This window comes from Pseudochaenichthys georgianus, unplaced genomic scaffold (assembly GCF_902827115.2).
Source record: "Pseudochaenichthys georgianus unplaced genomic scaffold, fPseGeo1.2 scaffold_650_arrow_ctg1, whole genome shotgun sequence".
Lineage (NCBI taxonomy): Eukaryota > Metazoa > Chordata > Actinopteri > Perciformes > Channichthyidae > Pseudochaenichthys > Pseudochaenichthys georgianus.
Genome location: NW_027263205.1, coordinates 39,098 through 51,478, shown reverse-complemented (window position 1 = coordinate 51,478; position 12,381 = coordinate 39,098). Strand labels below are relative to the sequence as shown.

The 12,381-nt window shown below is 49.7% G+C and overlaps 1 protein-coding gene across 1 annotated transcript in view; it reads right to left on the bottom strand.

The window, feature by feature from the left end:
• The window catches only part of LOC117443644 (PHD finger protein 14-like), a 70,819-nt gene that overhangs the window by 26,207 nt on the left and 32,231 nt on the right, over positions 1 to 12,381 (bottom strand). The gene's annotated exons all lie outside the window — the stretch shown is intronic.

Sequence of the window (12,381 nt, the reverse complement as noted above, 5' to 3'; positions counted from 1 at the left end):
GTGTGTGTGTCTCTGTGTGTGTGTGTGCGCGCGTGCGTGCGTGTGTTGAAGGGCAGAGATGATCAAAGTGTCGGCAGCTTTAATGCGTCGGTGCCGTATTGACTTTCAGCTGCTTCTCTGTCGCTGAGGACGAGTTCATGGAAAGGAGGAAAGGGAACGAGATTATTCTGCAGAATAAAGGGATGTACGAAGAGCTGCTGCTGGCGTGGAATAAAGACGGAACTTTCCTTCTCGTTCCATGCAATGAAACGATGAACTGAGGGAAAAAACACGTTGCAAAAAAAGCTAAATAAAGACGGAGAAAAAGTTAAACGCGCACACGCTGTGAGAAACCGTTTCTCAGTCACTAAAATGAGTTATTAATGATTGTTGTGTGATGTGTTTGCATGTTGTGTTGTTGTGTCGTTGTGTTGTCTTTGCATCAGGATGAATATCATAACCGCCTCTCTGCCTCCAGGATCCTGTCTGGGTGATTTATTGAGTTGGATCTCAGCTCCTCGTCCTCCAGGTTTCTGCTGGATTTGTTTCCTCAGAGGAACGAGGCGGTTCGATGCCGACGTTTTCAATATGGAGAACATCGAGGCTGGCGTTCAGACAGGAAGTGCTGCCATCACTTCCTGTCTGAACGAGGCGGACCGGACAGATGGTTGGGGGTCATCCTGAAATATGTTCTTCATCTGAGGATAATGTGCATCTCGAGGCTGCTGGTAAATATATGGACGAATTAAACATTTTCATTACCTCTACGGATTTGGTGAGTAAGTATGTTTTAACACGGGGGTGCCCAACCTCTTTACCCAAGAGCCCCCCACATGACTCCTGCTGGAAGTTGCGCCGCCCCCCCCCCCACACACACACACAATTAAAGTTTAAAAGTCTCAAAATGCTACAACTATTGTCACAAACTGGATGAATGTGGAGTGTGTTGTTAAAGGAGGATGAAAGCGTAATCAAGGAGCTGTTGGAGCGACTTTGATGGTTATTGGACTCAGGATTCATTCCTCTGGATTCCCGCTGAATGAAGAAACTAAAGGACGGCGGAAGTGGAAACAATTCACAAAGGGATTAAACTGTTGAAACACGTGCTCAACGTAAACCGGATTTTGCCGATGTGTTTATGTGGATTCAAAAGTCGTAAACAATCTACAAAATGGAGGAGACCGATCTGATCGGAGCAACTGACATATAATCCAACTGAAGCCGGCATGGACAACGACTATGCTTTAAAAATGCGCTTTTCCAGAAAAGCCCGGTTTGGACACTTTACGGGCAGAAGAAACAATTCTATCAAAGAAAGAATTATACATTTCTGTTTTTTATGCCTTTAATACTAACTTGAATTTGTATTCAAATTAATTAATCAATTATTTGTTATATTGTATTGTAATGTAGAGACAAGGCTTTTAGTGACAAACATGTATTGAGTTACAATTATATGTAAAAAAAAAGAAAAGAAAAGAAAAAGTCTAAATATAATATTTTGCCTCAAATCAACCCCCTCTGCGATCTTTGGCACCCCCCTGCGATCTTTGGCGCCCCCCTGCGATATTTGGCGCCCCCCCCCTGCGATCTTTGGCGCCCCCCCCCCCCCCCTGCGATCTTTGGCGCCCCCCCTGCGATCTTTGGCGCCCCCCCCCCCTGCGATCTTTGGCGTCCCCCTGCGATCTTTGGTGCCCCCCTGCGATCTTTGGCGCCCCCCCTGCGATCTTTGGCGCCCCCCCCCTGCGATCTTTGGCGCCCCCCTCTGCGATCTTTGGCGCCCCCCTCTGCGATCTTTGGCGCCCCCCTCTGCGATCTTTGGCGCCCCCCCCCCCTGCGATCTTTGGCGCCCCCCCCTGCGATATTTGGCGCCCCCCTGCGATATTTGGCGCCCCCCCACAGTTTTAGCACATACAAGGGTCAAAATGCATTTGGTGGATACATGATTGCGCTCTCTGGCAGAAACCAATTTAAAATCAGAAGCTACACAAATGGTGTTCTCTTTCTAAACACAAGGACACAATGTGATGGTGCCTATTATGCTTTTTCAAATAAAAAAGGAAGGCTGCTCAGCATTCAAATGTCCCAAACACGCTATAAAGAATGATGCTCCAGTAGGAACCGTGAATTACACATTTTAAGGTATAAAAGTATAAAGAGTTCCAGCAACAATACATATTGTATCTCAAGAAAATAGCGAATGTATGTTTGAGGCGGGGTCGGCGACCCGCGGCCCTTTACGCCCTCTGCGCGGCTCCCTTGAGCTCAGACGAAAATAAGAAGGAAATCAAATAAAAGTATTTGCAGGACTCTTTATATTTTGCTGCACGGTTGAAAATGTTTCGTATCTTGTATTTTGAGGTGACACATAAATAAAAAACGGTTTTAATGAGGTCAACTCAAATATGCGTCGCATCTTGTTGCGGTCCCGCGCCGGGCGAATAACCCGAACCCCGGCTCGACGAGCGAACTATGGACACATCAAAGAAAAGTACCGGAGGAACACGGTTTAGTTCTGCTCTCACAGCAAAGGATGCTGGCTCACCGGGAGGTCTGACCTGTAGAGAGAAGGTGCTGCAGCCTTTAGGTATCGAGGAACACACGGAGAGGAAGTCAGCGGACGACCTTCAGTCATAATAATAATAATAATAATAATAATAATAATAATATATTTTATTTATAAGCGCACTTTTCATTTGCGTAAACAAAACTCAAAGTGCTACAAAATTAAAAATTAAAAAGGGTCATCCAAGCACCTGACTCTGGTTGGGGTGCAGCTCCAGGTTGGATTTATTTCAAAGTGGGTCCATTTTAATTATATTCATTTCTTCAAATGTGCAGAGGACTCCCCAGAGCCGTGTTGACTCATTGTAAAGTAGGCCTGTGTTTCTTGTTATTCTCCTTTCTTTGTTTATTATTAGAGGTGAACAGTTTTCTAAGGTAATAAATAATAAATGCAAAACAACTGTAGTTTTTGTCGATGATGTAACAATAAATACAACTTTATACGCCATCAAATATGTGTTGCGGCTCCAGACGAAACAATTGGTGGAAAAGGGGAGAAATGGCTGCTTTGGTCAGAAAGGCTGCAGAGCCCTGGGTCAACAGAAGTACTAAAGATATGTATTTGAACCATAATGGCAATACAGTCAATAGGAAGCGACGGTGGGACGGTTTCCAACAAACGTTCTTCTTAAAGGGCCCATGTCGTGCTCTTCCGGTTATCGCCCGTCCCCTCGTGTGATGAAGGTGTTTCTGCATGTGAGCGTCTGCAGAGTCAAACCCTCAAAGTGCGCTCTGCAGCGAGTAGAGCTCTGACTCCGAGAAGACCTCCCAGAACGCCTCGTTGGAGACACGTCACTGTCCATCTGATTCTTCCGGGGACATCATGATGTCATGCGTTACCCGGAACTAAATGGACCAATCCGTGGAGCCGTTACGTTAAGCCCCCGCTGATTGGTCCAAATTGACCAATCCACGACTTCCTCACACACTCAGTGCAGCTCAGCTGATCTCTCCTCCCTCTCTCAGACCCATCCTCTCTCAGACCCATCCTCTCTCAGACCCATCCTCTCTCAGACCCATCCTCTCTCAGACCCATCCTCTCTCAGACCCATCCTCTCTCAGACCCATCCTCTCTCAGACCCATCCTCTCTCTGACCCATCCTCTCTCAGACCCGTCCTCTCTCAGACCCATCCTCTCTCTCAGACCCATCCTCTCTCAGACCCATCCTCTCTCAGACCCATCCTCTCTCAGACCCATCCTCTCTCAGACCCGTCCTCTCTCAGACCCATCCTCTCTCTCAGACCCATCCTCTCTCAGACCCATCCTCTCTCAGACCCATCCTCTCTCAGACCCATCCTCTCTCAGACCCATCCTCTCTGCAGACCCATCCTCTCTCTCTCAGACCCGTCCTCTCTCAGACCCATCCTCTCTCAGACCCATCCTCTCTCAGACCCATCCTCTCTCAGACCCATCCTCTCTCAGACCCGTCCTCTCTCAGACCCATCCTCTCTCTCAGACCCATCCTCTCTCAGACCCATCCTCTCTCAGACCCATCCTCTCTCAGACCCATCCTCTCTCAGACCCATCCTCTCTGCAGACCCATCCTCTCTCTCTCAGACCCATCCTCTCTCAGACCCATCCTCTCTCAGACCCATCCTCTCTCAGACCCATCCTCACTCAGACCCATCCTCTCTGCAGACCCATCCTCTCTCTCTCAGACCCGTCCTCTCTCAGACCCATCCTCTCTCAGATCCTCTCTCAGACCCATCCTCTCTCAGACCCATCCTCTCTCAGACCCATCCTCACAGCGTTCATCAACCTGTTTCTTTCTCATCATCAAGCCACACTTATTGTTTTTACTTCGGCTGTGACTTTGTGTGTGCTCAGGGTGAGTTTGGCCGTGTTTCGCTAAACAAGGAAACCACACCTCCACGGAGCTCAGCGCGATTCACAACGTCCCGACTGGTCCCGACCAATCGGAGCACACTGGGCTCACAGGGAGGGGGGGGGGGGGGGGAGAGCTGGGGCAAGCCGTTTAGTGGAGAGAGTGAATACACAGACTTTACAGAGACGCTGAGAAACCAACGTGAGTTCGGAACATTGCACGGTATCTATTCTAGTCGACCTCAACGATGGAACTATGATCAGTGAAAATGGCCGTGACATGTGACCTTTAAGGAGACGTCGAAGTTGAAGTTAGTCTAAAGAAAACATTTTAGAAACCTTATTTACACACAATACACTGCGTTAGACCAGCCAGTGCTTTCCTGTCCACCATCATCTCCGCGAAGGACCTGTGAGCTCATCTCTGGGAGCGACGGCCGAAAGCACCGACATGAGAGCCAGCATGCAGTCGAAGTCTCACTTCGTCAAATCAAGACCAACAGCTTTGAATCAGTGTTTCTGTTGCACTGGTGTTTTCGAAAACCTTTTTGGATTTCTGGCTCAAAAGTTAGATATTAATAAACTTCCTCTCTTCATCTGGACTCGGACCAGATGAACGTGAGAGGAGCGAGCCTCGGGACTAGAGTGCAGGAAGGGTCAAAGGTTACAGCGCTTTACTGTCAGTGCTTCCATCGGGCTCACTCAGGTCAGAGGAGACGCTGAACTGGATCCGTTCATTGGCTTCTAATGAGACGAGAGGCAGAAGATCACACACACACACACACACACACACACACACACACACACACACACACACACACACACACACACACACACACACACACACACACACACACACACACACACACACACACACACACACAATGACCTGAGTGTGTGTGTGTGTGTGTGAGAGAGAGTGTATGTGCGATTATAGTTGTGAGTGTGTGTGTGTGTGTCTGTGTGTGTGTGTGTGTGTGTGTGTGTGTGTGTGTGTGTGTGTGTGTGTCTATGGGTGTCTGTGTGTGAGAGTGTGTGTGTGAGTGTGTTCGTCTATGTGTGTGTGTGTGTGTGTGTGTGTGTGTCTCTTGAAGACCTTCCAGATTTACAGGAGGTCTCTTGACTTGGCAGGATGTGACGCCTGCCTCCTTAATTACTGCACCTTAATAAAGCCTTGTTTAATGTGCGCTGCGTATCTTTGGGGGGGATCTTTCAATTAAAGCACGGCCCACTGATGTGTGTGTGTGTGTGTGTGTGTGTGATAATGTGGATTGTAATCTTCATTTGTCCATGAAAGGTGGGATAACTTTAGCGAAGTTGAGCTTCTCATTCCGGCACACGGCGGCCGCACGATGCTGGAGAGCCCTGTCAAAGCGATGTCTGTGTTTAAATGCATACTTCGAGTACAATCCGAAATAACTGGTGCTCTTAATACCGTGCGGTGAGAAGCAGCGGACCACACGTCAAAGTTCCCAGATTCCTCAAATAGTTAATGTTAAAAAAAGATCGCAGGGGGGTGCCAAATATCGCAGGGGGGGCGCCAAAGATCGCAGGGGGGGGGGCGCCAAAGATCGCAGGGGGGGGGCGCCAAAGATTGCAGGGGGGGGGGGGGCGCCAAAGATCGCAGGGGGGGGGCGCCAAAGATCGCAGGGGGGGGCGCCAAAGATCGCAGGGGGGGGGCGCCAAAGATTGCAGGGGGGGGGGCGCCAAAGATCGCAGGGGGGGGCGCCAAAGATCGCAGGGGGGGGGGCGCCAAAGATCGCAGGGGGGGGCGCCAAAGATCGCAGGGGGAGCGCCAAAGATCGCAGGGGGGGCGCCAGGTCTCAGATGATTTGAGGCAAAATATTATATTTAGACTTTTTTTTTTTTTACATATAATTGTAAGTCAATACATGATTGTCACTAATCACAAGATAAAAAGTACTTTATTGATCCCAACTGGGGAAATGTCTGCGTTGCAGCAGCATAAAAAGACAAGGCGTTGAACATAAGAGAAATTAAAAGACTAGAAATATACAATTCTAAAATGTAAACATCTCAAATAGAATATTTTCTATTCTATTCTAACTTGTGACATTTATTTCTATTTGAGATGTTTACATTTTACAACTCATGTTAAGTCTCTAATATGAATAGTGACACTGCAAACAGGTCCCAAATAAACCGTCTCTGTGTCAGGGCAGGATGTGCTGTGGCCGCCACAGAAGACGCTCAGACATCGAGTCGATGTTGAGAAAGTCATGTGATCAGAGAGAATGTCCTGCAGGTGCTGCTAGAATATAAATCACAGCACCTCCAAAGCAAGTGATCTCCCTCCTCCATCGACTATGAATATCTGAGCAGAGTGTCACGGCACTTCATCCAGAAGACCTTGATATTTATAAAAAACAAAGCTGCAATACGCCTGTTGGCCACTTGGGGGATCCAAAGGTGTGACCACGACATATACCTTTAAAGTTAACACTGCTGAGCTTAACTCTGAACACACAGAAGTACCGGAGCAGCATCAGCGTCCATATTAAGACTGTTGGACCCCTTTCTGCTCGTTGCTGGTCTCCATCGGCAACATGCGGCGTTAGATGCTAAATATCTCGATCCGTCTCATGAAGTAACAATTGGGTTGTCTGAGCTTTTTACACACAGAAACCAGCCGTCTGCTACAGCTGAAAACACAGAGAGTAGTGAGAGGAAACCAAAACAGTAAATGTTCAAAACCGTTTTCTTAAACTCCCTATAAAGATGTATCGAGCCAAGGCAGCACGTGTTCGGCGATATAGTTAGTAGTAGTTATAAAAGCATCTATTATCTATCGAGCCGCTTCATGGCGAGAACAAAGTGCATGTAGAAAGCGTCCGTGTTCCCAGCCTCCAGCCTGGCGCTGGTGAACTGCCCAGAGAGCAGATGCTCAGGATCATTTACCCTTCAGACGTTCCTCTGAAGCCGCCGGGCAACAAACCACTGAGTCAGCAAGACACGATACTATGATACAAGATTCATAAGATGGTCCTTTACTACCACCCAGAACAGAGAGAGATGGAGAGAGAGAGAGAGACAGAGAGAGATGGAGAGAGAAAGAGAGAGAGAGATGGAGAGAGAGAGAGATGGAGAGAGAGAGAGATGGAGAGAGAGAGAGATGGAGAGAGAGAAAGATGGAGAGAGAGAGAGAGAGAGAGAGAGAGAGTGGAGAGAGAAAGAGAGAGAGATAGAGAGAGAGAGATGAGAGAGAGAGAGATGGAGAGAGAGAGGAGAGTTAAGATGGAGAGAGAGATAGAGAGAGAGATGGAGAGAGAGATGGAGACAGAGAGAGAGATGGAGAGAGAGAGAGATGGAGACAGAGAGAGAGAGATGGAGAGAGAGAGAGAGATGGAGAGAGAGAGAGAGAGATGAGAGAGAGAGAGAGAGATGGAGAGAGAGAGAGAGATGGAGAGAGAGAGATGGAGAGAGAGACAGAGAGACAGCGAGAGAGAGAGATGGAGAGACAGAGAGAGAGATGGAGAGACAGAGACAGAGAGATGGAGAGAGAGAGATGGAGAAAGAGAGAGAGATGGAGAGAGAGAGATGGAGAGACAGAGACAGAGAGATGGAGAGAGAGAGAGAGAGACGGAGAGAGAGAGACAGAGAGAGAGAGAGAGATGGAGAGACAGAGACAGAGAGAGAGATGGAGAGAGAGAGATGGAGAGAGAGAGATGGAGAGAGAGAGACAGAGAGAGATGGAGAGAGAGCGAGAGAGACAGAGACAGAGAGAGATGGAGAAAGAGAGAGAGACAGACAGAGACAGAGAGAGATGGAGAAAGAGAGAGAGACAGACAGAGACAGAGAGAGATGGAGAGAGAGAGACAGAGAGCGAGAGTGGGGTGGGACCTCTGGCTCATGGCTGATGTGTACAAGTCAGATTTCTGCAGCTGGTGGAGAACAGAGAGAGTCCGGTCGCCCGGTGGGGGTCTCCGGACGCCCGGTGGGGGGTCTCCGGACGCCCGGTGGGGGGCTCTCCGGTCGCCCGGTGGGGGGCTCTCCGGTCGCCCGGTGGGGGGTCTCCGGACGCCCGGTGGGGGGTCTCCGGTCGCCCGGTGGGGGGCTCTCCGGTCGCCCGGTGGGGGCTCTCCGGACGCCCGGTGGGGGGTCTCCGGACGCCCGGTGGGGGGCTCTCCGGTCGCCCGGTGGGGGGGGTCTCCGGACGCCCGGTGGGGGGGGGTCTCCGGACGCCCGGTGGGGGGGCTCTCCGGTCGCCCGGTGGGGGGGGTCTCCGGACGCCCGGTGGGGGGGGTCTCTGGAACGCCCGGTGGGGGGGTCTCCGGACGCCCGGTTGGGGGGGGTCCTCCGGACGCCCGGTGGGGGGGGTCTCCGGACGCCCGGTGGGGGGGGGGGTCTCTGGACGCCCGGTGGGGGGTCTTGGGACTTCAGTGTTGTTCCTTAGTCTCTCTCCTCTGATTCCTATCTGCTCAGCCCTAGCACCCCGACACAGCAAGGTCCTTGATGTTATCAAAGCAATTTGGCCCTGCTCTAATCATTGGGAAAATTGAGTAAAACACCTCTCCTCCTCCTCCTCCCCCCCTCCTCTTCCTCCCCCTCCCTTTTCCTCCCCCCCTCTCCTCCCTCTTCCTCCCCCCCTCTCCTCCCTCTTCCTCCCCCTCCCTCCTCCTCCCTCCTCCTCCTCCTCTTCCTCCCCCTCTTCCCCTCTCCTCCCTCTTCCTCCCCCCTCCTCTTCCTCCTCCCCTCCCCCTCTCCTCCTCCTCCTCCTCCTCCTCTTCCTCTCCTCCCCCTCCCCCTCTTGCACTTTGGAAGCCGACAAAATCCAATCACTCATAAGAGAGCGTATTGATTGATGTAATCTTATTGGAGGGGACGTGATTGATTGCTTTTGTCTGCTACACATGTTGCTCTGGGTGGGCGACTCGTGTCCTCTTTCATGTGGTGTTTAATCTGAGTGAAGTCCTGAGACCCCTCCCCCTCCTCCCGGATCACACATCTGAGCCTCATTTGATCTCGTCCACCTCTCTGAGAGAAACGCTGTCACATCGCCGTGCGTCCAGCCGTCCGTAAAGATGGTCCATTTGTCCTCAGAGACACCGTGACGTGTCGTCTGAACACTTTAACGTATTATTAACATTTTAAACCGAACACGCCGGTTATCGAGGCCCTTTTGTTTTGCTGTCTGATGTGTCGGACCTCGAGACACGAGAGTTCTGGATGTCCAATAAAGCTGACTTTGACTTTCTGACTGAGAAGAGGAAAGGGAGTGAGGGGACTGAACCCTGTCCGAGTCAGAGCGCTGAGCAAAGGCTTCCGTCCAGACGCTTAGGGTTCATGCAAAGCCTTTATTGACTTCACAGCATGTACTTTGAGTAACTCGAGTGTTGGTCAGTGAGGATGAGGATGAGGAAGAGGATGACTTTTCTTTTGGACCGTGTCTTCAGTATCATTGTGAATGCCTGCCCTTTACTTCAGTGAAGGATCTCCACCGTCTTCGCGTTTTTCTTACAGTTGTAAGTCATAGATTTGAGCACGGTACACCCGGAGTCCTGCCATTTCTATCGCTATCTCCGACTTTTATTTTTGTACTTTACTTTTTGATTTCTTATTATTATTATTACAATTATTTGTCTTTTATCTCAAAGCGCATCAGTATCCCTTGTTGTGAAGCACTTCGAGATTTGTCTTGGCAGATGAGAAGCGCGATATAAATTAAGTATATTATTATTATTATAGAAAAAGATTAAATATCCTCTCGGTGCACGAAGTGAGGTTGCAGCACTCGCCACCCTCAAACTGGGTCGGTCCAATCAACCAATCACAGCGTCCCTGCTGTTCTAATGCCAGGAGATTACCAACGCACTTTGGAGCAAACCGTTTAGCCCGACGCCTCGGTGTGATGACAAAGAAACGGTGGGAAAGCTCCAAACCTCTCCAGTACCTTAAAATGAAAAGTGCATTTCCAGGTCAGCGATGAACCTCAAAGCTCCAGAAACACGATTCAAAAGCTTCCCTTTGCCGTAACCATGGAGCTTTTAACACTTCTACCAACACACAGCACCGTTGTCTCTATATACGCTTCAGTATGCGCCTCCAACTCGGTCCATCCCATGAACCAATGGAAACCCCCCCCCTGTTTGGATGCAAGTAGTAAAGACGGATTGCATAACTCACATTTGATCACCCCGTCGACCGCCTCCTCGCAGGAAGTGGATCTGAACATGAGAAAGTTCCACTTCCAGGTCAGCAATGAGCCTTAATATGATTTGGGTCAATATTCTAGCGCGTAAAACAAGCTCACGAGAGAAACAGCCTTCTTGCTCGCTCGCGGGAGTGTCAGCCTCGCGGAGTCTGTCTACGTGCGCGTGAAAAGTTTCTGGCACTTTGGGGCGGAGCCACTGGACTTTGATTGACAGCTGCAAGGAAACCCGGAGTTGCCAGGTTTGATAAATGCCTGAACTACCAAGAGCCGAGGAGAGACGGCAGCAAAAGCAGTTGGACGAGATTGAATGGTAAAGTGGTCCATATGTGTATAATTGTTGCATTTAAGTGATATATTGGTTGTAAAAATAGTTTTTTTATTTGCTTGATACAAAAGGACATTCTTTATAACCAATTGCTTTATTATCACGCATTTGTAATATTTGTATGCTAGAACTTTTTGTATTATTTTTGAAAAATAAAAAATAAATAGCTCACTTGTCATTCATTTTAACCCTTAATTATCCACCCAACACTCGCGGGGGTTTCATCTGCGCGCGAGGGTCATTTAATGCGCGTGAGTAGCTTGTTTTACGCGCTAGAATATTAACCCAAATCTAACTCCATACTTAAAGCTCAGGTGTTTCCATCAGCATGCACGTGTCTCCACATGTACATTTTCTACTTTTTTTAATGCTATTTTATTTCTATTTGAGATGTAAACATTTTGGATTGTTTATTTCTAGTCTTGTATTTGCTCTAATGTGCGACGCCTCGTCTTTTTATGCTGCTGCAACGCAACCTTTACCAGTTTGGGATCAATAAAGTCCCTCTGATCTTATATCATTATACTTTCCCTTCGCCACCATGGAGCTCCAGCACAGTCCCACGCAGCACCGGCTGTCTGTCCTTCAGAGGACGCCTCACACTGCAGTCTGGGTCCGGTCTAAAGCTTTGTTTCAGTTTGAATTGAACGTGTGTTCTGTCCAGACGAGCTCCTCTGACCGCTGGAGGAGACGGCCTGCGCCCCGTGTCCCGCTCTCCATCCCGTCCGGAGCAGAGGACAGAACCCCAGACTTCAGAACACGTCTGAGTTATCGACGGTTGCTTCCAGCTGCTTTGTCCCGACTCCAGGTATCGACGCCGGGTCTGAGGCGCTGCAACGGCGTCTGAAACAAGGCCGTGCGTTTATCACAAGTGGGCAGTGCAATTACCGGGAGAGGTCCACGTGACGGGAATCAATGCGACACAAAGCCCTCGACCATTGACTTTCATGCAAGACGAAGTGCACCGGAGTCTCTGAAGAAAGGAGAGGAGGTTTGGACTTTGTTCGCCTCCTACTTTTTGATTTACTGCCGCAGGAACGTTAGAAAGGAGCCGTTGTCTTAATGGAGTGCTATGGAGGAGGCAGAGGCTGCATCAGCTCCTCCGGGTACGACCCAGCCGCCGCGGGACGAGAGGAGCGCGTCCGTACGCCTGGAGGCCTGGAGGAGCGCGTCCGTACGCCTGGAGGAGCGCGTCCGTACGCCTGGAGGAGCGCGTCCGTACGCCTGGAGGAGCGTGTCTTCGTGCTTCCAGCAGGGGGCCTCAGTTAACTATCAGAACACTGCGGGACAAACCCAGCGACTTTGAGCTCATAGAAACCCACAATGCTTTATTAGTACCTCGATGCAGAGACAAACTGGGGGGTCTCAGGTCAGTGGGACAGACCTGAGACTAGGTTTCCCAGGACAGAAACATCCACTTCACTGCGAACTCGCTGCAGAACATCCAGCAGAGATATGTAATATTTAACTGTTATGTTATCAATTAAGATCTACGGAAGCCTGTGAGGGTCATTT